The sequence below is a fragment of the Rhincodon typus genome, chromosome 35, assembly GCF_021869965.1.
Source record: "Rhincodon typus isolate 14 chromosome 35, sRhiTyp1.1, whole genome shotgun sequence".
Classification (NCBI taxonomy): Eukaryota; Metazoa; Chordata; class Chondrichthyes; order Orectolobiformes; family Rhincodontidae; genus Rhincodon; species Rhincodon typus.
In genome coordinates, this window is record NC_063366.1 from 1,152,708 (window position 1) to 1,179,264 (window position 26,557).

Genomic DNA, 26,557 nt, shown 5'->3' on the forward strand with positions numbered 1-26,557 from the left:
GGCCTAATTTCTGCTCCTATGTCTTATGGTCTTATGGAAGCCAAAAATACTGTGATAAGCATTTACTAAATTTCCAAGATGTTGTTTTGAACTAGTATTGACATAACAAATCCAATCCAGGAATATGCAAAGATCTCAATGCCAATGCTGCAGGTGCTTCTCTGCAATGCTATATTTTATTTTTGCATGATGCTCCTGTCAGCATGTGAACACGGATCAGTCATTAAATCAGAAGTCTGTTTCAAAACTAAAGCAACAGCTTTACAATTTATTGTTAGTGATAAACAATTGATGGATTAATAGCAATAGCCTTGATGACTTTAACTTTCGTATCTCATTAAATCCTGCAGAAGCTCTGATCTGTTTGATTTATTTAATGTCACGTGTATCTTGTTACAAAATACAATGAAAAATGTTCAGTTCTATATTGTCAATGCTGAATTTGGATCCTGTATGAAAGTTTGACCTAACTCTTGGAAATATTTAATAAATTGGAATGAGAATGAAAATTCGGTTTATTGTAACATATACTCACATGAGTGCTGTGAAAAATTTACAAGTCGCCACTTACAGCGCCACCTTAAGCACCAAGGTACCTTGGTCATAGAGTCATACAGATGTACAACATAGTAACTGACCATTCGGTCCAACTCGTCCATGCTGACCAGATAGCTTAGATAAATCTAGTCCCATTTGCTGGCGTTTGATCCGTATCCCTCTAAACCCTTCTTATTCACATACCCATCCAGATGCCTTTTAAATGCTGTAATTGTACTAGCCTCCACCACTTCCTCTGGCAGCTTATTACATACACGCACCACCCTCTGTGTGAAAAAGTTGCCCCTTAAGTCCCTTTTAAATCTTTCCCCTCTCACCTTAAACCTATGCCTTCTAGTTTTGGATTCCTCCACCCCATACAAAATCTTAGGAATAAATGAGAAAAAACTAAAGAAACGAAATGTTCAGCATGACAGTCCTCCAAACAGACTGCACTGGACCTTGCCACCAGTCAACTCTAGGCCTTGCCTCCAGCACAAATCTTACACAAACTATAGTAATTGACATTTACATGTCATTCTTTCTGTTGTGTAACATGGAAGCCATAAAATCACTCTACCCATCGCCAAATATGATTATTTTCATTAAGTGCCAATCTATTCCCTTGTGCAATCTTTCATTCTCTCTGCTTCCATCATTCTACAGGCCTGCGACCTTTACAATAACATGTCCATCCTTGCTGTCCTGTCTTCTTCCATTTATCCCTGCATGTGAAATTCTCTTCCCTTCTGGATTTTTGCAGATTTTGGGCACAGTCTCATGTCAACCGCTTTTGTTGTGTTCTATTACTACTGTTCCTCTGGCACTGCACTGATCTGGAACATTAATTTATCAAACAAAGTTGCACAGAATCAAGTACATGCCAAGGTAATACAAAACAATTCTATTCACTGATTAGTTACAACGTGGAAACAGGCCCTTCGATTCAACTTGTCTATGCTGTCCAGATTTCACAATTAATCTAGTCCCATTTGCCTGTGTTTGGTCCAAATCCCTCCATACCTATCCTTTCCATGTATCTGTCCAAATGTTTCTTAAATGACGAAATTGTACCAGCCTCCACCATTATCTCTGGCAGCCCATTCCAGATACTCACCAGCCTCTGTGTGAAAAAAAACTGCCTCTGGACCCTTTTTAATCTTTCCTTTTAAACAGATCCCCTCTAGTTTTAGATTCTGCTATCATGGGAAAAAGAAGTTGTTGGCTATCTACCTTATCTATATCTCTCATGATTTTATAGATTTCTATAATGTTACCCCTCAATGTTCCAGCGAAAAAAATCCCAGCCTATCCAGCTTCTGCTTGTAACTTATAACTTCCAGTCCAAGTAGTACCCTCGTAAATCTTTTCTGCACTCTTTCTAAGTTAAATAATATCATTTCTATTGTAGGGTGACCAGAACTGCATGCAGCACTCCAGATGTGGCTTATATATATATATAATATATAAATGGCCTGATTATGATACATTAGCTGAATGTGTTTGTTTTGATTGACTTGTCTACAATCCATCCTTTGTGTTTTTATTTTCAAATATGTTAAATTTGATCCAAAATACAATTTGTGTCGCATCAATTTTTGTTTTGTTCTGCAGTAATATACGTGTGGCACCGTCAAATATGCCCATTTCTCATGCCACGATGTGCAATTAACAGCTTGTGGGCCCTTTTACAGCTGACCTGATGAGGATTGACATCCTCTCCCTTGGTAAACGTGGAACACAAGCGTATTACCCATTACCTAGTAACAAACGCATGGGTGAGGCTACAAGTCTATGCCTCTGCAGTGATATTTTCTTGGATGGATTATTATAATTTTTGGGAGCCCAGGAAGTGCAGAGGATCATGGGACATTGATTTTATTATAATCTTGCAATTTCTTCCTTCTTTAACACTCCTGTCTACTCTTCCCATCACCACCTGCTTCAGCAAGCCACAGATATTTCTGTCTGCTTCAAAGTCTTAGAGGATTTGTACAACACAGGAAGAGGGACTGCGGCCCATCGTCTTCCTGCTGGCCATCAAGAACCTTCCTATTCTCGCCCACTGCTCAAGCACTCGGCACATAACCTTGTCTACATCAATGGAGCTGAGGTTGAGAGAGTGAAGAACAGCAAGTTCCTCGGAGTGATGATAACTGACTCCCTGCCCTGGACTTCCCACATAAATGTGACAGTCAACAAGGCCTCTTCTTCCTCAGGCGGCTCAGGAAATTTGACAGCATTGAAAGCATACTGTCTGGGTGCATAATGCCTGGTATGGCAACTGCTCTGCCCAGGACCGTAAAAAACTACAGAAGGTGGTGTGCACAGCCCAGACCATCATGGAAGCCAACCTTCCATTCATGGACTCCGTTTATATGGCTCACTGCTGCGGAAAAGTGGCCAACATCATTAAAGACCCATAAGGAACAGCTAGCCTCAAATAATGTAACCTGCAATGTAACCTGTATGCTTCTAAGTGTTTTTGATCTGTACATCCTTAGCTGGCTGTGATCTACCTGTACCATTGGTAAACAAAGCTTTTCACCATATTTCAGTACATGTGACAATAAAATCAAAATCAAAAATCAGATCTTCTGTAGGATTTCAAGTGCTCAAGGCAATAGTTCCTGCATGTCCTGAGAGTTGCAGCCTCTACCACCCATTTAGGCAGGGAAACATCCACTAATTCTGAGGTTTGGATTCAATTTGTCACCGCTCAGATTATCAATCAGCCCTTGGAGACCCGAGGCCACACATCCCTATTGCAATTCATTGGAGGAATGGAAATAAACAGCAAGTTATCGCCTTGCTTGATCCGTTGGATGAGGTTACTGCCCTTCATGGAAATCAGCCCAGAAATATGCAAACTCAAATGACCATAAATGGGTTTGGAGGAGCAAAAAGCTCAGGTAACTGTATGTGTGGAGTTTGCACATTCTACCCAGGTCTATGTGGGCCTCCTCTGTGTGCTTTGGTTTCCTCCCACAATTTAAAGATGTGCGGGTTAGGTGGATTGGCCATGGGAAATTGCACATAGTCTCCAGGGATGTGCAGGCTGGTTGAATCAGCCATGGGAAATGCGGGGTTAGAGGGAGAGGACAGAGCTGTGGGTCTGGGTGGGATGCTCATCGGAGGGTTGATACAGACTTGTTGGGCTGATTGGCTTGCTTCCATGCTGAAGGCATTTTGTGATTATATGAAACACTGGGAGCGTGGACACTGGTGTGTTTGGCAATAGGGGATATGCCACAGAAGCAGTGTTAATATCCAGGGCAAATAAAAATATCATACAAAATCAAAGAATCCCTACAGTACAGACACAGGCCATTCAGCCCGTCAAGAGTGCAACAACAGAGCTGGATGTTGTGAGAGTGATGAAAATGCGGACTCAAATGAGAATATTTCTTTTTGACATACGAAGGGCGAAAGGGGAAAGCTAAGTGGGGACCCTTACACATTCATGAAGGTTAACCAGGATCAAATTCCTGGAAGGCATAAATCAATCACAGGTGCTATTGAAAGGTTAGTGAGAGCAGGGGTTATCCGACCTTCAGTCTCCCCATATAACAGCCCTGTATGGTGAGTAAAGAAACCAGGTAGTAATTGGTTGCTGTACACGTTGGAATGAATGACATTAGAAAATATAAGAACAAGATTCTGACGAGAGAATATTGGAAGTTAGGCAGGAATTTAAAAAGTAGGTCCTTGAGGGTAGTAATATCTGGATTACTCCTGGTGTCATGAGCTTGTTAGGGTAGGAATAGGAGGATAGAGAAGATGAATGCGCGGCTGGAGAAGCTGCTGCAGGGGAGAAGGATTCACATTTTTGGATCATTGCAATCTCTTGTGGCATAGAAATGATCTGTATAAGAAGGATGGAGCGCACCTGAATTGGAAGGAGACTAATATACTGGTGGGGAGATTTGCTAGAGCTGCTCAGGAGGATTTAAACTAGTAAGGAGGTAAGGGGGGTGGATGGGACCCAGGGAGAGAGTGGGGAAAGAGAGCAGTCTGAGACTGATACAATTGGGAAAAGGAGTAAGTCAAACAGTCAGGGCAGGCAGGAACAAATCAGAGAATGAGGTAGGACTGATAAATTAAACTGAGTTTATTTCAATGCAAGAGGCCTGACAGGTAAGGCAGATGTACTCAGGGCATGGTTGGGAACATAGGACTGGGATATTATGGCAATTATAGAAACGTGGCTCAGGGATCAACAGGACTGGCAGCTTAATGTTCCAGGGTATAGATGCTATAGGAAGGATAGAAAGGGGAGCAAGAGAGAAGAGGTGTGACGTTTTTAATTAGGGTTAACATTATGGCTGTACTTAGGGAGGATCTTCCTGGGAGTATGTCCAGGGAAATTATTTCAGTGGAACTGAGAAATAAGAAAGGGATGATCGCCTTTTTGGGATTGTACTATAGACCCCCCAGTAGTCAGTGGGAAATTGAGAAGCAAATTTGTAAGGAGATCTCAGTTATCTGTGAGAATAATAGGGTGGTTATGGTAGGAGGTTTTAATTTTCCAAACATAGATTGGGACTGTCATAGTGTTAAGCGCTTAGATGGGGAGGAATTTGTTAAGTGGGTACAACAAAAATTTCTGATTTAGTATGTGAATGTATCTACAGGGCAGGTGACTGAGGTGTCAATGTGGGAGCACTTTGGAGCCAGTGACCACGGTACTACTAGCTTTAAAATAGTGCTGGAAGAGGATAAACTGGATCTAAAAGTTAAAGTTCTAAATTGGAGGAAGGCCAATTTTGACAGTATTAGCCAAGAACTTTCAAAAGTTGATTGGGGGCGGAAGTTTGCAGGTAAAGGGATATTTGGAAAATGGGAAGCCTTCAAAAATAAGGTAACAAGAGCCCAGAGACAGCATGTTCCTGTTAGGTCGAAGGGCAAGGCTGGTAGGTGTAGGGAATGCTGGGTGACTAGAGACATTGAGATTCTGGTCAAGAATAAGAATGAAGCACGTGTCAGGTATAGACAGCAGAGATCGAATGAACCCCTAGAAGAGTACAAAGGCAGCAGGAGTGTACTTAAGAGGGAAATCAGGAGGGCAAAAAGGGATTATGAAATAGCTTTGGCAAATAGGGTTAAGGAGAATCCAAAGGGATTCTACAAATACATTAAGGTCAAAAGGGCAATTAAGGAGACAATAGGGCCCCTTAGAGATCAACAAGGCCACCTATGTGTGGAACTGTAGGAGATGGGGAAGATACTAAATGAGCATCGTTTACTGTGCAAAATAAGTTGCACACTTTTTGGTGTGGGATAGGTATAAGATAGTCGATGACTTCATGGATCAGTGTATCAGACTGTTTACTATGGAGAAGGATATGGAAGATATAGATCATGGGGAAATGAATGGCGACATCTTTAAAAATGTCCATATTACAGAGGTGGTGGTGCTGCACAATTTAAAACACATATACCTGGATAAATCCCCGAGACCTGATCAGATGCATCCTAGAATTCTTTGGGAATCAAGGGAACAGATTGCTGAGCTCCTGTGTTGAGATTCTGTGTAATTAATAGCCAAGCTGAGGTGCCTGAAGACTGGTGGTTGGCTAATGTGATGCCACTATTTAAGAAAGGTGATAAGGAAAATCCAGGGAACTATAGACAGGTCAGCCTGTCGTTGGTGGTCGGCAAGTTGTTGGAGGGAATCCTGAGGAACAGGATTTATCTCTATTTGGAAAAGCAAGGACTCATTGGGGATAGTCAACATGGTTTTGTGCACAGGAAATTGTGCAAACTTCGGCTTTTGAAAGTTCTTGATAGAGATTTTTGAAGAAGTAAGAAGAGCATTGATGAGGGCAGAGCGGTGGACATGACCTATATGGACTTCTTTAAGGCGTTTGATAATTTCCTCATGGTAGACTGGTTAACAAGGTTAGATCACATGGAATAGAGGTCAAATTAGCCTTTTGGACACAGAACTGGTTTGAAGGTAGAAGACATGGGGTGGTGGTGGAGGGTTGCTTTCCAGACTGGAGGCCTGTGACCAACAGTGTGCCATAAAGATCAGCGATGGGTCCACTGCATTTTGACATTTATGCAAATGATTTGGGTGTGAACATAGGAGATATGGTCAGTAAGTTTGCAGATGACACCAAATTATGAGATGTAGTGGAAAGCGAAGAAAGTTACCCCAGAGTACGATAGGTTTTTGATCAGATGGACCAATGGGCCAAGGAGTGGCAGATGGAGTTTAATTTAGATAAATGTGAGGTGCTGCATTTTGGAAAGGCAAATCAGGGTAGGATTTGTATACTTAATGTTAAGATCCTGGGGGTGTTGCTGAACAAAGAGACCTTGGAGTGCAGGGTCACAGTTTCTTGAAAGTGGAGTCTCAGGTAGATAGGATCGTGAAGAAGGCGTTTGGTATGCATGCCTTTACTGGTCAGAGCATTGAGTATAGGAGTTGGGAGGTCATGTTGCAGCTGTATAGGATCTTGGTTAGGCCACTTTTGGAATACTGCATACAATTCTGGTTTCCGTCCTATGGGAAGGATTTTGTGAAACTAGAAAGGGTTCAGAAAAGATTGACGAGGATGTTGCCAGGGTTGGAGGGTTTGAGCTACAGGGATAGGCTGAATAGGCTGGGGCTATTTTCCCTGGAGCATCAGACGCTGAGGGGTGACATGATAGAGGTTTATAAAATCATGAGGGGTATGGATAGGGTAAATAGGTTAGTTCTTTTTCCCAGGTTGGGGGAGTCCAAAACTAGAGGCATACATTTAAGGTCAGAGAAGAAAGATGTAAAAGGAACATAAGGGTGGAGGCGGGTACGATTACAACAATTGAAAGACATCTCGATGGGTATATAAATAGGAGGGGTTTAGAGGGATGTGGACCAAATGCTGGTAAATGGAACAAGGTTATATAGGATATCTGATTGAGGGCATAGATGAGTTGGAGTGAGGGGTCTGATTTTGTGCTGTATATCTCTCTGACTCTATGATATTTGTTTTATTGAACTACCTGTCTCTGCTACAGATGTACCACCCTGTCAGACGCAGGCTGACACACTCTACCTTTCAAAATATTGTTGTTCCTTTGACTTTGTTTCTCTAACAGCATTCTTTCCCATGCACTCAAATACTCACTCAGCCACACTTAGCATGAACATTTCCACAAAGTCATCGACTATCTTATACCTACCCCACACCAAAAAGTGCCCTTCTGTATATCAGCTCCTTCTCATACAATCCATCCCTCTCTGTCACAAATGGCCCCATCTCAAACATGCAGTCATGGAAAACAAGTCTTTTTCTAACATTGAGGCATTGCAGAGGGCGTTGGATGATTATTTGGATAGAAATGGTGTGCAGGAGTATGGGGGAAAACACAGATTGGCACTCGCTAATCGAATTGGTGTAGGTAGCAAGGGCCGCATGGCCCTTGTCTGGAATGATAGTTCTATGACTGTCATTTGGTAAATAAACACATAATACACATCAAGCAGTCTGTCACTCAGTATTGTATTTTCACATACATGGCTTTAACATTCATACCAACGTGATACCAAATATTCTCCAGCATCGACAGTTCCCACTATCTCTGATACCAAATGTTGCGCCCTTTCGCTGATATACCCTCCTAGAAACACAACAGATCAAACGGGGCTTTTCTGTCCCTCGGAGACACGCACTGCAAGCCCTCTTTGTGCCTCAATAGCCCTTGGATCGTCACTGTTTATCAGCAGGATCATGACATCACTTATATCTTATAGACATGATAAATTCATTCACATAGCAGACAATTTAGGAACCTTCATGATAACATCATTGTATGGGACATGTTTAACAGGTGATCCTGAAAGCTTCAGCAGTATTCTCACTTTAATGGCACCCAGGTGTTAGACTGTTAATTGTCTGTCTCTTGTTTTCATTTTCCCACGTAGGCGACTCCCACTGCCTTCTAAAGATACACAAAGCCAACACACCTGGACATTCAATTGTATCAGGCAATGGGACCCTGTGCAAAACCTCTCTGGCTATGTCGTGGGCATCTTGAAGCCTATTATATTGGGAACCCCAGCTTCTGTCACGACACTGCAGATTTCTTACAGAAACTCAGCACCCACACACCAATTGAACAAGGAACATTCCTCATCACAATGGATGTTTCTACACCCACAACCCCCATTATGACAGCATCACTGCAACAGCATCAGTACTCAATACCACCAATTGCCAATTTCCAGACGCCATCCTACAACTCATCTGCTTCATCCTTGACCACACCTTCACCTTCGACAACCAGTTCTTCATCCAGACACATGGAACAGCCAGGAACCAGACTTGCTCCCCGTTGTGCCAACATTTTTGTGCACAGGTTCGAATAAGACTTCTTTGCTGCACAGAACCTCCCATTAACGTTACGCATCAGGTACATTGACGATATTTTCTTCCTTTGGACTCATGGCAAGGAATCACTGAAACAACAACATAGTGAGATCAACAAGTTTCATCCCACCAGACTGATCGTAGACTATTCTTTAGAATCAGTCTCATTCTTGGCCACACACGTCTCCATCAGGGATGGACACCTCAGTACCTCACACTACCACAAGCCTACAGATAACCTCACAATGCTGCATTTCCCTAGCTTCCAGCCTAATCATATTAGAAAAGCCATCCTGTATAGACAAGCCCTAGGCATACACAGGATCTGTTCAGATGAGGAGGAACACAATGGATACCCTCATAAGAACGGGATATGATGCTCAACTCAATCAATTGCCAGTTCCAATGTGCCACGGTGGAAAATGTCATGACATCCTCAGAAGACAGACATGGGATATGACTGATAGGGAGCCCTTTGTCATCCAGTACTTCCCGGGAGTGGAGAAACTACACCATGTTCTTTGCAGCCTTCAACACATCATTGATCACAATGAGTACCTTGCCAAGGTCTTCCCTACGTCTCCACTTCTCACCTACAAACAACTGCCAAATGTTAAACAGACCATTGTTTGCAGCAAACCACCCAGCCTTCAGGACAACATCGACCACAACACTATACAACCCTGGCATGGCAGTCTCTGCAAGACATGTCAGATCATCGACATGGACACTACCATCACACGTGGGGACTCCACCCACCACATGTGACTCGGCCAATGTTGTCTATCTCATACGCTGCAGGCAGGAATGCCCCGAGGCATGGTATATTGGTGAGACCATGCAGATGCTGTGACAGCAGATGAATGGACACCGCACAACAATCGCCAGAAAGGGACGTTACCTCCAAGTGGGACAACACTTCAGTGGTCAAAGACATTTACCCAAAGATCTGAGAGTCAATGTCCTCCAAGGCAGACTTCAGGATACACAACAACAGAGTCGCCGAGCAGAGGCTGATAGCCAAGTTCGGTACCAATGAAGACAGCCTCAACCAGGATCTTGTGTTCATGTCACACTACAGGTGACCACATTTTATACACACACACACACACACACACACAGTCTCTCTCTCTCCCTCCTTCATACATACACATAAATTTGCATTTGCAGGCTTGTAATTACAGATACATTCAAAACTTTGTTCAAAAAACACAGAATTTGAGGAAAGACAGTCAATGTGGCATTTGTAAATTCCTACTTTGGAAATAAAATCAGTCCGACTCCAAGTTAAAACACAGACAGATTCTAAGCAAGGCCTCACACCTAAAATGCATTGTCTGACCTGAAGTGTCACCTCTCATTTACTAATAAAACCTATAGTTATCTCGGGGCAGTGACTTGAAAGAAATTCTGGGATTTGCATTTTAATCAATTGAAACCTGCCTCTCCATTCTAACTGTTTAAAGATTTAACCGCCCTTAGGTTTGTTCAATACATTCACATCAGTTCTACGACTCTTTGATCTTTTGCTTATAAATTCTGTGTCTAATGCCACGTCTCTCACTAACACCTGAAGTAAGAGCGAGGCTCTGCAAGCTTGTGTTTTCAAATAAACCTGTTGGACTATAACCCAGTGTAGTATGATTTGTGGCCTTGCCCACCCCAGTGCAAAACCGGCGCCTCCACTTCACACACTCACAATTAGCTTTCATATATATCGTAAGAGCTAACAATTATTAATTCATCTATGTATGAAGTATAATGTGGGCAAGGACAAAAGGATGTGGTGAGATAGTAGGTGGATTTCTATTCCTATAACCCTGGTTTGCTACATCGTAAAGAGAGGCAAGAAAGTGGCACAAAACAGTCACAAAAGCAATAAATTTTATTTATGCTTGTGTGCAGTGTATGTGAGAGCAGTCAGTCAGGGGCAGGAACTGCGGGAACTCAACAATCATGCAAAGCACCTTCTGCAGGAGGGATAATGTAATTCGGACAGAACTTGCGGAACTCGCGGTATTTTTTTTCTCTATTTCGGAATGCAACATGGGATCCCATGACGGCAACGTGTTATTAAACGCTCTTCATTTGTCCTGTAGCCGTCACCACGACATCTTCCCCTAACAAACGCGCACAAACCTAAAATCCAAGCAGAAAATGTATTCAGTGGGAGTGCTGTGCTCAGAGGGAGGGAGAGCAATGAAGCAGAGACTTTCGGTAACTTTGTGCTCACATTGAACTGCTCATGACCGTTAAATCGTAAGGATTGCACTAACTCCGTCCTAGAGTCCTCCCCTTCACCCTCGCACGCTTTACCCTGAGTGGAATCCAAGATTTCTCCCGCCAGAAATGACGCCAATACACACGATCTCAAACTGAAGTCTGCTCAGATATTTATGTTGAACCATTTCCTTTAAATGCAATGTTCCAAAGAGGTTCAGAGACCAGGAGGTGCTGCCGAATGGTCAGTACCGTATTACCTGAAGCGGGTCTTGGAAAATCAGCTCACGGGGAGGTTCCAGGCATGCGAAGTAACCCATTTGAGCACTTCCAGCAGTGCAACACCAGTCTGGTATGTATATATAAAAAAATCAACAGTTTGCCCACCCAGCCTCTCACTGAGGCAGACAGCTACTGAGAACTTACCTTTTGTTTTAACAATTTCTTTTATTATTTAGCCCCTTGTCACACATTAGCTTCATACAGCTGCCAGCCACAGAATCAGAGAATCCCTGAAGTGTGGAAGCCGTCCATTCGGCCCATCGAGTTCACACCGACCCACCCAGACCTAGCACCTACCTTGTAATACTGCATTTCCCACGGCTAATCCACCTCGTCTGCACATTCCTGGTCATTATGGACAATTTTGCATGGCCAGTCAATTTTTTATTATACTAATAAAATTAAACGCACATGTCTGAAACAATTTCCTTGTCATTGCTTTTGCTCATGTTACGAAAAAACGCTCGTGTACTGTGATTTTTTTTCCTGCAGTATCTGTGTGCTAAAGTGATTAATGGAACTCCATAAGCAGTCAAAGTGCTGAAAGACAGATTTCAAATCGATACTGCTGTACAGTTATTGATTATTTCATTCCTGCTGAGGCTGGGTCAGTTTGCAAAACGCAGCATTACGTCTCACCACCCGGGTATTGACTAAAGAATTAGGGATTTATTCTGGAACTGGTTGACATTTCATCTCGAAAAATAATCAATTCAATTCGAACAATCAAGTCGTGACACTCAGAGATAATGGGGCACATCTTTAACACAACATCCAATAAATCGAGGCAACTGAGTGATTTGGTAGACTGACAAACCTCGATAATAAAAATCCGTAATGCCAACGCCAATGCCAATGCTTTGTTGAAAAATGCAGGACATAGTCGTCATCATTAAAAGAATCAAACTCAATGTATTCTTCATCATACACCAAGCTCCTCGATAAATCACGAGCAGAGTTGGATGTTTGCTGCATTGCTTGGAGACTGCTTGCATCTTGCTACATTTATACTCCCGAAAAGATGGGGCTGCCTCTACAGCTGCATGCTACCATGATGAGGCGTTTCCCTTCTGCATTAAGGTAACTTGACTGGCAGTTTGTCTCATTTGGAACGTTTGCACGATTGAGATCAAAGTTTTGTTTTTGGCATAAAACTAGACATGAGTTTAAGTGACTAGGTTGCAAGTTTTTGTTTTTTAAACATAATGCTTAACACTTCAACTTCCTTCAGCTACACCTCTGAAGATCATCGACAACATTTGTCGATGTCTCATTTACTAAATGTTGTAGCCTCACCTATCATTCACCTTGGCAATGTTTGTTTTGAGTGTTTTACTCCCATTTATTAGTTAATAGACCACGATAAATCCCCACGAGCACGGCAGGATTATAGATAGTGACCCGATCCGTGGGCTCTGGATTGCATAATATAGCAAATATGTAGCCCCGTAATGTGCTTTTATCCGACTGACAAATCATGTGACAATTAAGTCTGGTGCCAAAACGGTGTCACATTCCTCAGTGAGTGAGGGTTTCTCTCCTGCCTTGGAAGTAAGGGTCCAGTGAGGGATTTATTTGCTGAGAAGGTTGCAGAGTACAGGTCTAAATTCACTTGCTAATGCCAAGTTCTGCATAGATGACTCATCATGCACTGGGATAGAGTTATGGAGATGTACAGCACAGAAACAGATCCTTTGGTTCAACTCATCCAATGCCATTGAGATATTATAAATTAATCCAGTCCCATTTTAAATGTTGTAATTTTACCAGCCTTTTGGCAGCTCATTCCATGCATGTTCCACTCTCTGCATGAAAAAGTTGCCCCTCAATTCCCTTTTGCATCTTTCCCCTCTCACCTTAAACCTATGACCTCTAGTTTTGGAGTCCAACATCCTGGGAAAAAGACTTTGGCTATTCACCATCAGCCTCCGATGCCCCAGTCTATTCAGCCTCTCCCTGTAGCTCAAACCCTCCAATCCTAGCAGCATCCTTGTAAATCTTTTCTGAACCCTTTCAAGTTCAACAACATACTTTCAACACAGTGAGACCAATACTGAATGCAGTGCTCTAAAATTGTTTTAACCAATGTCCTGGACAGATGCAACATGATATCCCAATGCTTTCAACAAACTCAGTGCACTAACTAATAAAGGCAAATGCGCCAAATGCCTTCTTCACGGCCCTGTCTGCCTGTGATTCCACCTTCAAGGAACTACAAACCTGCACTCCAATGTCTCTTTGTTCACCAACATTCCCCAGGGGCCCACCATTAAGTGTATAAGTCCTGCCCTGATATGCTGTACCAAAATGCAACACCTTGCATTTGTAATTGTACCAGCCTGCAACACTTCCTCTGGCAGCGCATTCCATACACAAACCACCCTCTGCATGAAAACGTTGCCCCTTATGTCCTTCTAAATCTTTCCCCTCTCAACCTTAAACCTATTCCCTCTAGTTTTGGACTCCACCAGCCTGGGAAAATTCACCCTATCCATGCCCCTGATGGTTTTATAAATTTCTATAGGGTTATTCCACAGCCTCCGACATTCCAGAGAAAATAGACCCAGCCTATTCAGCTTCTCACTGTAGCTTAAACTCTCCAACACTCTCTGTGTGTGTTTATGGTGTGATTCTATAAAAGTGCATGTGTGTATATTGTATACATTTTTGAGTGTTTGTAAATCTTTTTGTATCTTTGGATATATTTGTATTTAGGTATGTGTATGTGTCTGTGGCTGTCTCTGTCATTGGTCTCGCCATGTGTGCATCTTGTCTCTCTATTTCTGTTCTGTCCATCTATTTTACTGTGTGTTATTTGCCTGTCTTTGCGTGGTATGTCTGCATGTGTAGGTCTGTGTGAGTGTGTGCATATGTCTCTCTGTGTGTGTTTATGGTTGTGATTCTATAAAAGTGCATGTGTGTATATTGTATACATTTTTGAGTCTGTGTAAATGTGATTGTGTTGTCTATCTGCATGTAGGTAAATGAAATGTGTCTGTCTCTGCATGTATTTGCGTGAGCAGCAGGGTTTTGGGGTATCCAGGTAAGCATGCCTGCTTGTGAGTACATGTTTCTGAGGGCCAATAAACCCATAATGTAACTGCAAAATGTAGGGGACTGTAAACTCAAAAGGTGCCTGCACCAGGAAATTAAATCCTAGATGACAAAACCAGAACAAGTCATGTGTAGCAACCATTCAGGTGAAACATGTGAGACAGTGTAAATGTGGCCCATGTTTGAAAGACACAAAATTGCTGACAAAGTTTAAACAGAATGAAACAACCTGCTCCAGCATTAAGACATAAAATGGCCGACAAGGAATAAGTGGAACGAAACAGCCTGCTCCAGCATTTAAGTGAAACAAAGTTGTACCTTTGAACAGGGCTTCTCCAAGATGAATGGGAAACCCTACAAGCAACCATCTGAAACAGTTTGATAAGAAGATGCCTAAGGATAAACAAGTGATTGATTTCAGCCTCATTAATGAAATGATAGGTGCACAGCACTACTTGGAACAATGTGTGTAAATCTCAGTCCATGAACTAGTCAGCCTAACTCATTTAGCAGCTGTGAAAACAATGGCTGAAGTTAAGTGAGATAACAAGGTGTAGAGCTGGATGAACACAGCAGGCCAAGCAGCATCAGAGGAGCAGGAAGGCTGAAGTTTCGGGCCTAGACCCTTCTTCAGAAAAAAGGTTGAAGTTAAGTAATTAGTTGTTTCTTTGAAGTTATTCACAATATTAAGAAATAGGTAATAGTTAAAGATTCTTCAGATAATTATAGAGATAGATTTCAGCGTAAGTATGGATACAGGTATAACCAAAGTACAGTAGAAGCACTAGGGGGAAAACATTTAATTCTATATGTGAAAGTTAATCTCAGGAAATGCTTTCCTTTTCTCTAAAAAGATGCCTGGTACGCCCTGAATGAAATAGATTGTTACAAAGTACTAACAGTAGAAGTAGGTATATAAATTTATACTTTATAACTAACTTTACAACAGAAATATATAGCAGTTAGTTAAAACCAACTGTCTTTTGTATTTTTTTATAAGAATCCCTACAGTGTGGAAACAGGGTCTTTGAACCAACAAGTCCACACTGACCCTCAGAGAATCCCACCCAGACCCATCCCCCTATAAATCCATCTAATCTACACATCTCTGAACACTGCAGACAATTTAGCATGGCCAATCCACCTAACCTGCACATCTTTGGACTGTGGGAGGAAACTGGAGCACCCGGAGGAAACCCACGCAGACACAGGGATACAAACTCCACACAGACAGTCGCCGGAGAGTGGAATTGAACCTGGATCCCTGGTGCTGTGGAGGCAGCAGTGATAACCACTGAGCTACCGTAATTTGGGACAGTGGAAAATATAAAAGGAATAATAGAATTTAAATGAGATAGCACATAGATTACAATGAATAACAGAATTCAAGCAGTTCTTAGAGATAAGCAAGACAAGCAGGAAGGAGTATAACCATTGGAATGCAAATTAATAGGATGCATAGAAAGATCCCAAGGCTTGGAGACTACAATGTCTGTTAAACACCATGAAATTATGGGAACACAGGGCTGTCCATAGGAGTGCCCATCGTTGACTCAGTGGATCACAATATTGGGTGTATGGAATAAGGGGGAAGGACACAGTGACCACACTGTGTATGATTATTGTAACACAAAATGTATAAAAATGCCATCTTTCGCTGTAAGATTCGGAGTGTGTCATTGATCTCTCTTCCAATCTGAGCTGCAGATTAAGAGAAAGACTGGGTTCTCATGTCAAGGCCAGATTCAGGAAAGATCTTTGGCCGTCTTCCTGCATTAACTGGTTGTTGCTTGAATAATGTCTGTCACTGCCTAAATCTTGCCTGCCTGCTGAGTCTTTGTCCTTGGTCACGGACAGGGGGAAATGCTTCTACATACAGGCCTCAGTCTGTTCCTTGCAGTGGGAATATTGTGTTGAAGGATTTCTCGTCATGTCATAGTTTGCAAAAAGAAATTTCATCTTGGGGGAGAGAGAATTTAAGATATATTTTTCAAAGAGCCAGAATACATTCAAACCAAAGTCACTCAGCAAGAAGCCAGATCTGCCCCGCTCTTAGTCACAGAAACATCTCAGCAGCTTCCCGGGGAAAATAAACTTGTTAAAAATATTTACTCATCTTATCGAGTGGCAACTTTGGGAATTTTAATGCAATGAATTAATTGTTAAAGCATGCTCAGTTTTGGAATGCAGTAAACACCACTGAACTTATTTCTCAACACGATCTAACAGGTCATATTGCAAAACTTGCCATGAGATATGTTTTCGTGAGATATGGACTAAGGGCTGAAGTTGTTCTCAGAGCAGAAACAGAAACTTTCTGCTGCTTTACAATGCCTAATGCCTCTCCCTCTTACCTCCTTCTCTATCTCCAGCTCATTCTTTATTTCTCCCTTTCTCAAATTATTTCTAATTGTCTGTCTGTACTGCTCTCCATATTTCATACTTTGCCCCCATTATCCCAGTATAACTCACACACGCTGAATCAATTTCTGTCCCTCTGCATTTCACACAGCCAACATGTTACATTGTTGCCTTCTTTCAGAATTTGTCACCTCTTTAAGATCAAGGCCTTTATGTTGCAGTGGTCCAATTCAGGATCAATCCACGAGTCTCCACACAGTTTGGCCAAGGTATCTTTTTCTTATGGGAAGCCTTTTGCATTCTCCTTGCTGGTATTTATCTATGTCCTTTGCAGTCAATATGATCAGATCTGCAGATATGCAGTAACTTAAAACTGGACCTCTCCAGATCCCATCTTCCCCGGCCTACATTAATTGCCCTACCATTCCCTTTGTATATCCTCCTATATTCTTCATTTTCTCCCCTCCACCCATATTTTATCCTCACTCCCACAGAAATCACCATTTTGATACTCCTCGAATGAAATTGGATGCACCTTTACTGAAGTCACTATCAAATCCATGATACTGGCCTACACTTATCATCCATCGTGTTGGAAATATAACAAACAAGTAGAAATAAACCGCAGTTAGGAATTATATTTCACACTTTACAGAGGCCTGTCTCTCAGACATTGTGGATTCTCATGTTGTGTGTCAATATTTAAGGGCTGGTTAACATAGCAAAGGCTGCAAACCTGTTTGAGAATAACTGGGCCACAATCCAACAGGATCCATTTAACCAAATAACTGATGGAAATGTATTATTCCTTGGAGAAGAGGCAACTAAGACACAATTTTAGCAAGATATAGAGAAATGAATAGGAATGGAGCATGCGTAAGACAGAGAGGAAGAGATACAAAGGTTAGCACAAGGTCAGAAAGATAGAATGACAGAGAGACACAGTGCGAGAGAATAATAAAAATTGAGGGGCGTTGACACACTGATATAAACAGAGCGAGGGAGAAAGAGAGATAGAGGGACAGAGAGAGAGAGAAAGGCAAAGAGTCTCTCCAGTGGTCCCCAATATCACAGATGCCAGTCTTCAGCCAATTCAATTCACTTCAACTAATCCAAAAAATAGTTAGAGGCACCGAATACCTCAAACTCTATGGGCCCTGATAACATTCTGGCAATTGCACTGTACTTCAGAGCTTGCCGCTCCCTTAACCAAGCTGTTCCAGTGCAGCAGCAACACTGGCATCTACCCAGCAATGTGGAAAATTGCCCAGATATGTCCTGTGCATTAAAAGGAGGACAAATCCAACCCGGCCAATTACCATTCCATCAGTCTCCTCTCAATCATCAGTAAAGTGATGAAAGGTGTCATCAACAGTGATATCAAGCAGCACCTGCTCAGAAATAACCTGCTCAGTGACACCCAGTTTGGGTTCCACCAGGGCCACTCAGCTCCTGACCTCATTACAGCCTTGGTTCAAACATGGACAAAACAGCTTAACTCCAGAGGTGAGGCGAGAGTGATAGTCCTTGACATCAAGGCTGCATTTGACTTGATGTGGCATGAAGAAACTGCAGTCAATGGCTATCATGGGGCAAACTCTCCGGTGGTTGCTGCAGTTATACCTGAAACATAGGAAGATGGTCGTGGTTGTTGGAGGAGCTCCTGGACATCTCTGCAGGAGTTCCTCAGGGTGGTGTCAAAGGCCCAACCATTTTCATCTGCTTCACCAATGACCTTATCTCTATCATACGGTCAGAAACAAGAACATTCATTGATGATTGTACAGTGTCCAGCCTGATTGGTGTCTCCTCGGCTACTGAAGCAGTCCATGTTTGAATACAACAAGACTTGGACAATGCCCAGGCTTGGTCTGACAAATGGCAACTAACATTTGCACGACTCAAATGCCAATCAATGACCATCTTCAATAAGAGAGAATCTAACGACTTTCAGATTCAATAGGGCTACCATCACTGAATCCCCCACTATCTACGTACTTGGGGTTACCATTGATCATAAACTCAATTGCATTCACCAAACAAAAAACACCATTGTTGTCAGAGTGTGTCAGAGGCTAGGAATCCTGCAGCAAATAACTCACTTCCTGACTCCCCAAAACCTGTCCAGCACCTACAAGGCGCATCTCAGGAGTGTGATGAAATACTCCTGGATGGGTGTAGCTCCAACACTAATGAGCTCGACCACCATCCAGGACAAAGCAGCCTGCTTGACAGTTTCCAAATCCACAAGCATCTATTCCCTCCACCACCGACTGTTGCTGAGTCAAATCCCCCTCCCTAATGGCATTGTGGGTCAACCAACAACATGTGGACTGTAGCTATTGAAGAAGGCAGCTCATCATCACCTTTTCAAGGGACAAGCAATAAATGCACATGTCTCAGAAGCAAATGAAAAACAAATTAGAGGGATATGGAAATCAGTAAAGAAATCCATGATCAGAATGAGCTAATCTTTGCAAATCAGCAATTGTTGCAATGTGGGAAATGCTCATGAATGTGAATTTTTTTGAAAGACATGACTATTCTAAAGGCTACAGTCAGAGTCGTAGAGTTCTACAGAATGGAAACCGGCCAGTCAGTCCAATTCATCCATGCTGACCCAATATCCTAAAATGATCTAGTCTAATTTGCTAACATTTGGGCCATATCCTATTAAACCCTTCCATTTTATCCAGGTCGGAGAAGAGGCCAAAAATGCTCTGAATTCCCCAGTGGGATACAGTATTTTTATATATTTTGTGTTACAATAATGACATGCAACATTGTCATTGCTTCTTTCCCCTTAATCTATACATCCAATCCTGTGAAACACATGGTCAATGATGGACACTGCTATGGACAGCCCTAGGTTTCCCAGATCTCATGACATTTACCAAATATTGTAATCATTAGGCCTTGGGATTTTACAATGTGTCCCATTAATTCACATTCCCAAGTTAATGCCTATATACGTTTTCAGGCATTTTCCAGACTTTCTTATCTCTAAGAGCTGCTCGACTTCTGTTATTCATTGTATTCATTGCAATGCGCATCAAATTCTATGACTCATCTTATATTTCCCACTGTCCTAATCACAGGAGATACAAAGGATACAAAGGAGTTTAGTTCCTACTAATTGCTATAAGATTCATAATGTTAGTTCTACTATAAAGTTAGTTGCAAGTTAAATTTTATGGTTATACCTACTGTTAGTATTCTTTAGCTACTCAGCTGTGAGCAGTTTCTGTCCCATCTGACCTTGGAGGCTCAGTTAGACACTACCATTCTACCTTGCTGCTGCATTATAACTCATTCTAGTCACATACTGTCTTCTGAGATGGAATTGACTGCCCCATCTCTGACTAACTCTTTTACCTAATAAGACAACATCCTTTTCATTGATAAGACTAAAACACTTTCACACTCAATGAACTTGTCTGATCTCCTACATTTTTACAAGACATAATCCCAACCTTATCATTTGTCTCTGTTATTGTGAGATCCTACTTTTCTTTTTAATGCTTGCCACAAACTTCTGGCTATCTGTTCTCATACATCTGTTATCAACTGTCTCCTATACTCATCTGCAACAAGTCATTTGCAGGTAAGGACAGAAGATTAGCTTGAAACAGATTACTTTATTTTAACCCATCAATGGTGTCATCCACACCCAGTTCCAGGTGTTTTTGTGCTAAATTCTATTCCACCATCTGCCGTGGAATTCAAACTCGTATCCCAGGACCATTACCGAGGTCTCTGTATTAACAGTCTTGTGATAATACCAGTAGGCCATCACCGCTCCTCTTAATAGAAATAATATCTTCGGTACAATTGGTGAAAAATGTGTTTCTACAACTCAGTAACCCACAAATCCATCTCTTTTTTGAAAACAAACAACATTATTTGTAAGTATTTAATTTACGTCCCAACGATGTTCATCTCAGTATCTCCCAGGTCTTCTTCAGTAATTTAGTTGTTAAAATTTGTCACGTTTAGTATTCATTTAATGTCCTGCTTGGGTGGTCTTCCTTGTAAGACACTGGCAGTTAAAATGTTTCTCATCAGAATCCATATCCCAACTTGAACCTTGAAATAAATACCATGATACAGAATCTCACTGACACTAACTAACATGAAATAACAAAGAAGCGGTTCCTAGACTATTAATGCATGGGGTAACAAGCAGACAAAACTCATCTGCAAAGCCATCCTGGTACGAAACCTGTGCATTAGGCTGCAGTGCATTCTTTCAGAATGGAGAGTGGTCTTGGTGATGTGTTCCTCATCCCACCACAGTTTGAAAAAGGCACATCCAATGGCAAGAGAGAAAGTGAGGCAGAGTTAGAGAGGGGGAGAAAAAAATTCAATTCAAAATAAACCCAGTGTAATTTTAAACAAAATTGCTCAGAAAGAAACCTAGGCTCCCTCTCTTTCAGTCGCACAAACTGTCTCTCAGCAAAATCCAAGTGCAATCAAAGCTCTTCAAACTACTTTGTTGTTTGAATATATGGCAACTTTGAAGGGTTCAAAATTATGAATTAATTCTTGAAGCACATCCATTGTTCCAAAATTATGAAACACCACAGTTATGTGATCCACAGAAAATTCCACAGGCAGCATTGAAATCGTTTCCAAGTGTCTGTTTTTCTAAGACCAGCACAACAGATAATGCAGGCCGTCATTAAACAGCAAGACAAGCAATCCCTTGAGACCCATTCCCGACAACCACAACCATCTTCCTTCATGCCAGGTATGACTGTAACTTCTTTAAGGTCACTCCTCAGCCTCTGACCTCTAGGGAAAAGTGCACCAGCCTATTCAGCCTCTCCCGAAAGCTCAAACTGTCCAAACCTGACAACATCCTTGTAAATCTTTTCTGAACCCTTTCTAGTTTCACAACAGTCTTCCTATGGCAGGGAGACCAGAATTGACCACAGTATTCCAAAAGTGGCCTCCCCAATGATGTTCTGTACAGCCACAACATGGCCTCCCAACTCCTACACTCAATGCACTGACCAATAAAGGCAAGCGTACCAAACACCTTCTTCACTATCGTATCTACCTGCAACTCTACTTTTCTGGAATTATGAACCTGCGCTCCAAGGCCCTTTGTGCTGCACCACTCCCCAGGACCTTACCATTAAGTGTATAAGTCCTGCCCTGATTTGCCTTTCCAAAATGCAGCACCTCACATTTATCTAAATTAAATTCCATCTGCCACTCCTCAGCCCACCTGCTAATCTGATCAATGTTGCACTGTACTCTGAGGTAACCTTCCTCGCGGTCCACTACAGCTCCAAATTTGGTATCATCTGTAAACTTACTAACATACCTCCGATGTTCACATCCATATCATTTATATAAATGACAAAAAGCAGTATACCCAGCACCGATCCTTGTGGCACACAGCTGGTCACAGGCCTCCAGTCTGAAAAGCAACCCTCCACGACCACCTTCTATCTCCTACCTTTGAGTCAGTTCTGTATCCAAAAGGCTGGGTCTCCCTGTATTCTGTGTGATTTAACATTGCTAACCAGTCTACCACGAGGAACCTTGTCAAACCCTTTATTGAAGTCCATATAGATCACGTCCACTGATCTGCCCTCATCACTCCCCTTTGTTACTTCTTCAAAAAACTCAATCAAGTTAGTGAGACATGATTTCCCATGCACAAAGCCATATTGACTATCCCTAATCAGTTCTTGCCATTCCGAATACATGTATATCCAGTCCCTCAGAATCCCCTCCAACAACTTGACCACCACAGATGTCAGGCTCACCACTCTATAGTTCACTGGCTTTCCCTTATCACATTTCTTAAACAGTAGCACCACATTACCAACCTCCAATCTTCCGGCACCTCACCTGTGGCTATTGGTGATACAAAGATCTCAGCAAAGTGCCCAGAAATCACTTACTTAACTTCCCTCAAAGTTCTAGAGTACATCAGGAGATAGCAAGAACTGCAGATGCTGGAGTCAGAGATAACACAGTGTGGAGCTGGAGGAACACCGCAGGCCAGGCAGCATCAGAGGAGCAGGAAAGTTGACATTACGGTTCGGGACCTTTCTTCATGAAATGGTCCTGACCGGAAACGTCGACTTTCCTGCTCCTCTGATGCTGCCTGATCTGCTGCGTTGCACTAGCTCCACACTGTTGTCTAGGGTACACCAGATCAGGTCCCAGGGATTTATCCATCTTTACGTGTGTGAAGATGTCCAGCACCTTCTTCCTCTGTAATATGGACATTTTTCAAGATGTCGCTATTTATTTCCCCATGTTCGCTACCTTCAAAATCCCTCTCCAAAGGAAACACTGATGCAAATTACTCATTTAGTATCTCCCCCATATCCTGTGGTTCCACACATAGGTGGCCTTGCTGATCTTTAAGGGGTCCTATTCTCTGCCTCGTTACCCTTTTGTCCTTAATATATTTGTAGAATCCCTTTGGATTCTCCTCAACCCTATTTGCCAAAACTATTTCATGTCCCCTTCTTGCCCTCCTGATTTCCCTCTTAAGTATACTTCTACTCTCTTTATATTCTTCTAGAGATTCACTCGAACCATGCTGACTATACCTTACATATGCTTCATTCTTTTTCTTGACCAAAACTTCAATTTCTCTAGTCACCCAGCATTCCCTACTCCTACCCTGCCCTTCACCCTGACAGGAATATACTGTCTCTGGACTCTCGTGATCCGATATTTGAAGGCTTCCCACTTTCCAGCTGTCCCTTTACCTGCAAATATCCACCCTCCATCAACTTTTGAAAGTTCTTGCCTAATACCATTAAAATTGGCCTTCCTCCAATTTAGAACTTTAACAGTTAGATCTGGTCTATCCTTTCCAATCACAATTTTGAAGCTAATATAATTACGATCACGGTCCCAAAGTGCTCCCCAATGACGCCTTAGTCTCCTGCCCTGTCTTATTTCCAAGAGAAGGTCAAGTTTTGCTGAATCAGAAATTTTTCTCGTACACACTTAACAAATTCTTCTCCATTCAAGCCCCTAACATTATGGCAGTCCCAGTCTATGTTGGAAAGTTAAAACCTCATACCATAACCACCCTATTATTCGCACAGATAACTGAGATCTCCTTAAAAATTTGCTTCTCAATTTCCTGCTGACTACTGGGGGAGCTATAGTACAATCCCAATAAGGTGATCATCCCTTTCTTATTTCTCAGTTCCACCCAAATAACTTCCCTGGACACACTCCCAGGAATATCCTCCCTAAGTACAGCTTAACGTTATCCCTAATCAAAAATGTAACTCCCCCTCCTCTCTTGCTCCCCTTTCTATCCTTCCTATAGCATATATACCCTGGAACATTAAGCTGCCAATCCTGTCCATCCCTGAGCAATGCCTCTGAAATCGCTATGATATCCAAGTCCTATGTTCCTGACCATGCCCTGAGTACATCTGGCTTACCTGTCAGGCCCGCGCATTGAAAGAAATGCAGTTTAATTCATCAGTCCTATGTCATTCTCGGCTTTGTTCCTGCCTGCCTTGACTGTTTGACTTACTCCTTTTGCCAACTGCAACAGTCTCAGGCTGATCTCTTTCCTCACTATCTCATTCGGTCCAACAATCTTCCCCCCAACCTTACTATTTTAAATCCACCCGAGCACCTCTAGCAAATCTCCCTGCCAGTATATTTGTCCCCTTCCAATTCAGGTGCAATCTGTCCTCCTTATACAGATCACCTATACCCAGAAGAAATTCCAATGACCCAAAAATATGAATCCTTCTCCGCTATACCAGCTCCTCAGCCATGCTTTCATCTTCTCTATCCTATTTCTACTCTCTCAAGCTTGTGGCACCAGGAGTAATCCAGATATTACTACCCTCGAGGACCTACATTTTAGATTCTTGCCAAAGTTCAAATCTTTCAAACCTCAGCACCTCATCCTTTTCTCATCACACGTCATTAGTTCCTGCTGGTCTCTCTCCCCTTTGACAATATTCTGTACCTTCTCCAGGGAGGTCATACACCATTCTGATGTCTTATTGTTGGGCACAGAAACATCTGTCTGTGCCTTTGAGTAGAGAGGCTCCTATCACAGTTGATCACTTGGAACCTGGTGTACACATCATTACATTAGAGCCAGTCTCAATACCAGAAACTTGTCTGTCAGTGCTACATTCCCCTGAGAGTCCATCACACCCTACATTTTCCAAAAAACAGCATATTTGTTCAAGATGGTGATAGCCACAGGAGACTCCTGGACTAACTGCCTCCCTCTCCTACCTTTCCTGGAGGTAACCCATCTACCTGTCTGTATCTGTGGTTTTTCTCCTTTCCTGAAACTGCAATCCATCACACCACCTGCCTCTTATTAATTCCACAATGCCCGTAATGCCACTTCAACTGATCCATATGATCCAATAAGATTCACAACAAAGCACACTTCCTGCAGACATAATCATCTGTAGCATTGAAATTTTCCCTAACCTCCCACATCCAATAGGAAAGCCAACTTTACACCTTAACAATCTACAGACTGGGTCTTTTTTTCACTGGAGCATTGGAGATTGAGGGGTAACCTCATTGAGCTTTTTAAAATCATGAGGGGTAGAGAAAAGGACTCAGTGGAATGTGTCTTTTCCCTCTGGCAGGGGATTTCAAGACTAGGGGGAGCACATTTTTAAGGTGAGCGGAGAAACATTTGAAAAGGACATGAGGGGCAACTTTTTTTACACAGAATGTGGTTCCAGAAGTTGCACTGTGAGATATAATCATAGAATTGCTAAATACCGCTCGGCCACACTACCCGGGCTAATTGATGGCAATAGCGATGAGAGTGGGATTCGAAACCAAGCGGGCACAAATCAACACTCGGCGAGTAAATCAATCATGGAAACAGACACTTCGGTCCAATTGGTCAGGACCGACCAGGCTTCCTAAACGGAACTAGTCCCATTTTCCTGCAGTTGGCCCATATCCCTCTAAACCATTTTTTATTCATGTGCCTGTCAAAATGTCTTTCAAATATGTAACTGTACCTGTATCTACCACTTCTTCAGGCAGTTCATTCCATACAGGACCCACCCTCTGTGTGGGAAATGTTGCCCCTCAGGTCCCTTTTAAATCTTTCCCCTCTCATCTTAACCTATATCCTCTAGTTTTGAACTCCTCTACCTTGGGGAAAAGAACTTTGCTCTTCACTTTATCCATGCCCCACATAAACGTCTGTAAGGTCACCCCTCAACCTCCTGCACTTTGGGGGAAACTGTCCCACCCTCTCCTTATAACTCAAACCCTCCAACAAGTTCTGAAGTATATCCCTGATTCTTAAGTCAATACTTGAGTGGTGAGACGTAATTAGTAGCTGTACAGCAGTATCAATTTGATTGATGTCTTTCAGCGCTTTGGCTTCATATGAAGTTCCATTAATGACTTTAGTACACAGATACTTCAAAAGAAAAACAAGCACAGCTACTGCGCCTGGTAATTTCCACCTATTACAGTGGAAAGAGCATGGGCATTGTCTGTGACCAACATCGGGAGCTCCGTCATATCCTTCCCCTCAGTCAGGGTGCCCCTTCTCAAAGTATCAGGCTGGGGAACTTGGAACGATAGAGAACCAGCTGTCCTACCATTGCTGCCTGAGAAGGAGAACTCAGATCTTTCAATGAGGGATTCTTCCCCTGTACGACAGACAGAGAACCAACACAGTCTTGAATTAAACAAACCCTTCTTTATTTTAGAGATAGTAGGAACTGCAGATGCTGGAGAAT

At 42.4% G+C, this 26,557-nt stretch overlaps 1 long non-coding RNA gene across 1 annotated transcript; it reads right to left on the minus strand.

The window, feature by feature from the left end:
- Window positions 1-10,763: 10,763 nt before the first annotated feature.
- Window positions 10,764-12,683, minus strand: LOC125486998. Its single transcript, XR_007265549.1, has 2 exons — window positions 12,217-12,683; window positions 10,764-11,036 (listed from the first exon to the last, which is right to left on the minus strand). It is a non-coding gene; the product is annotated as an uncharacterized LOC125486998 (long non-coding RNA).
- Window positions 12,684-26,557: the final 13,874 nt, after the last annotated feature.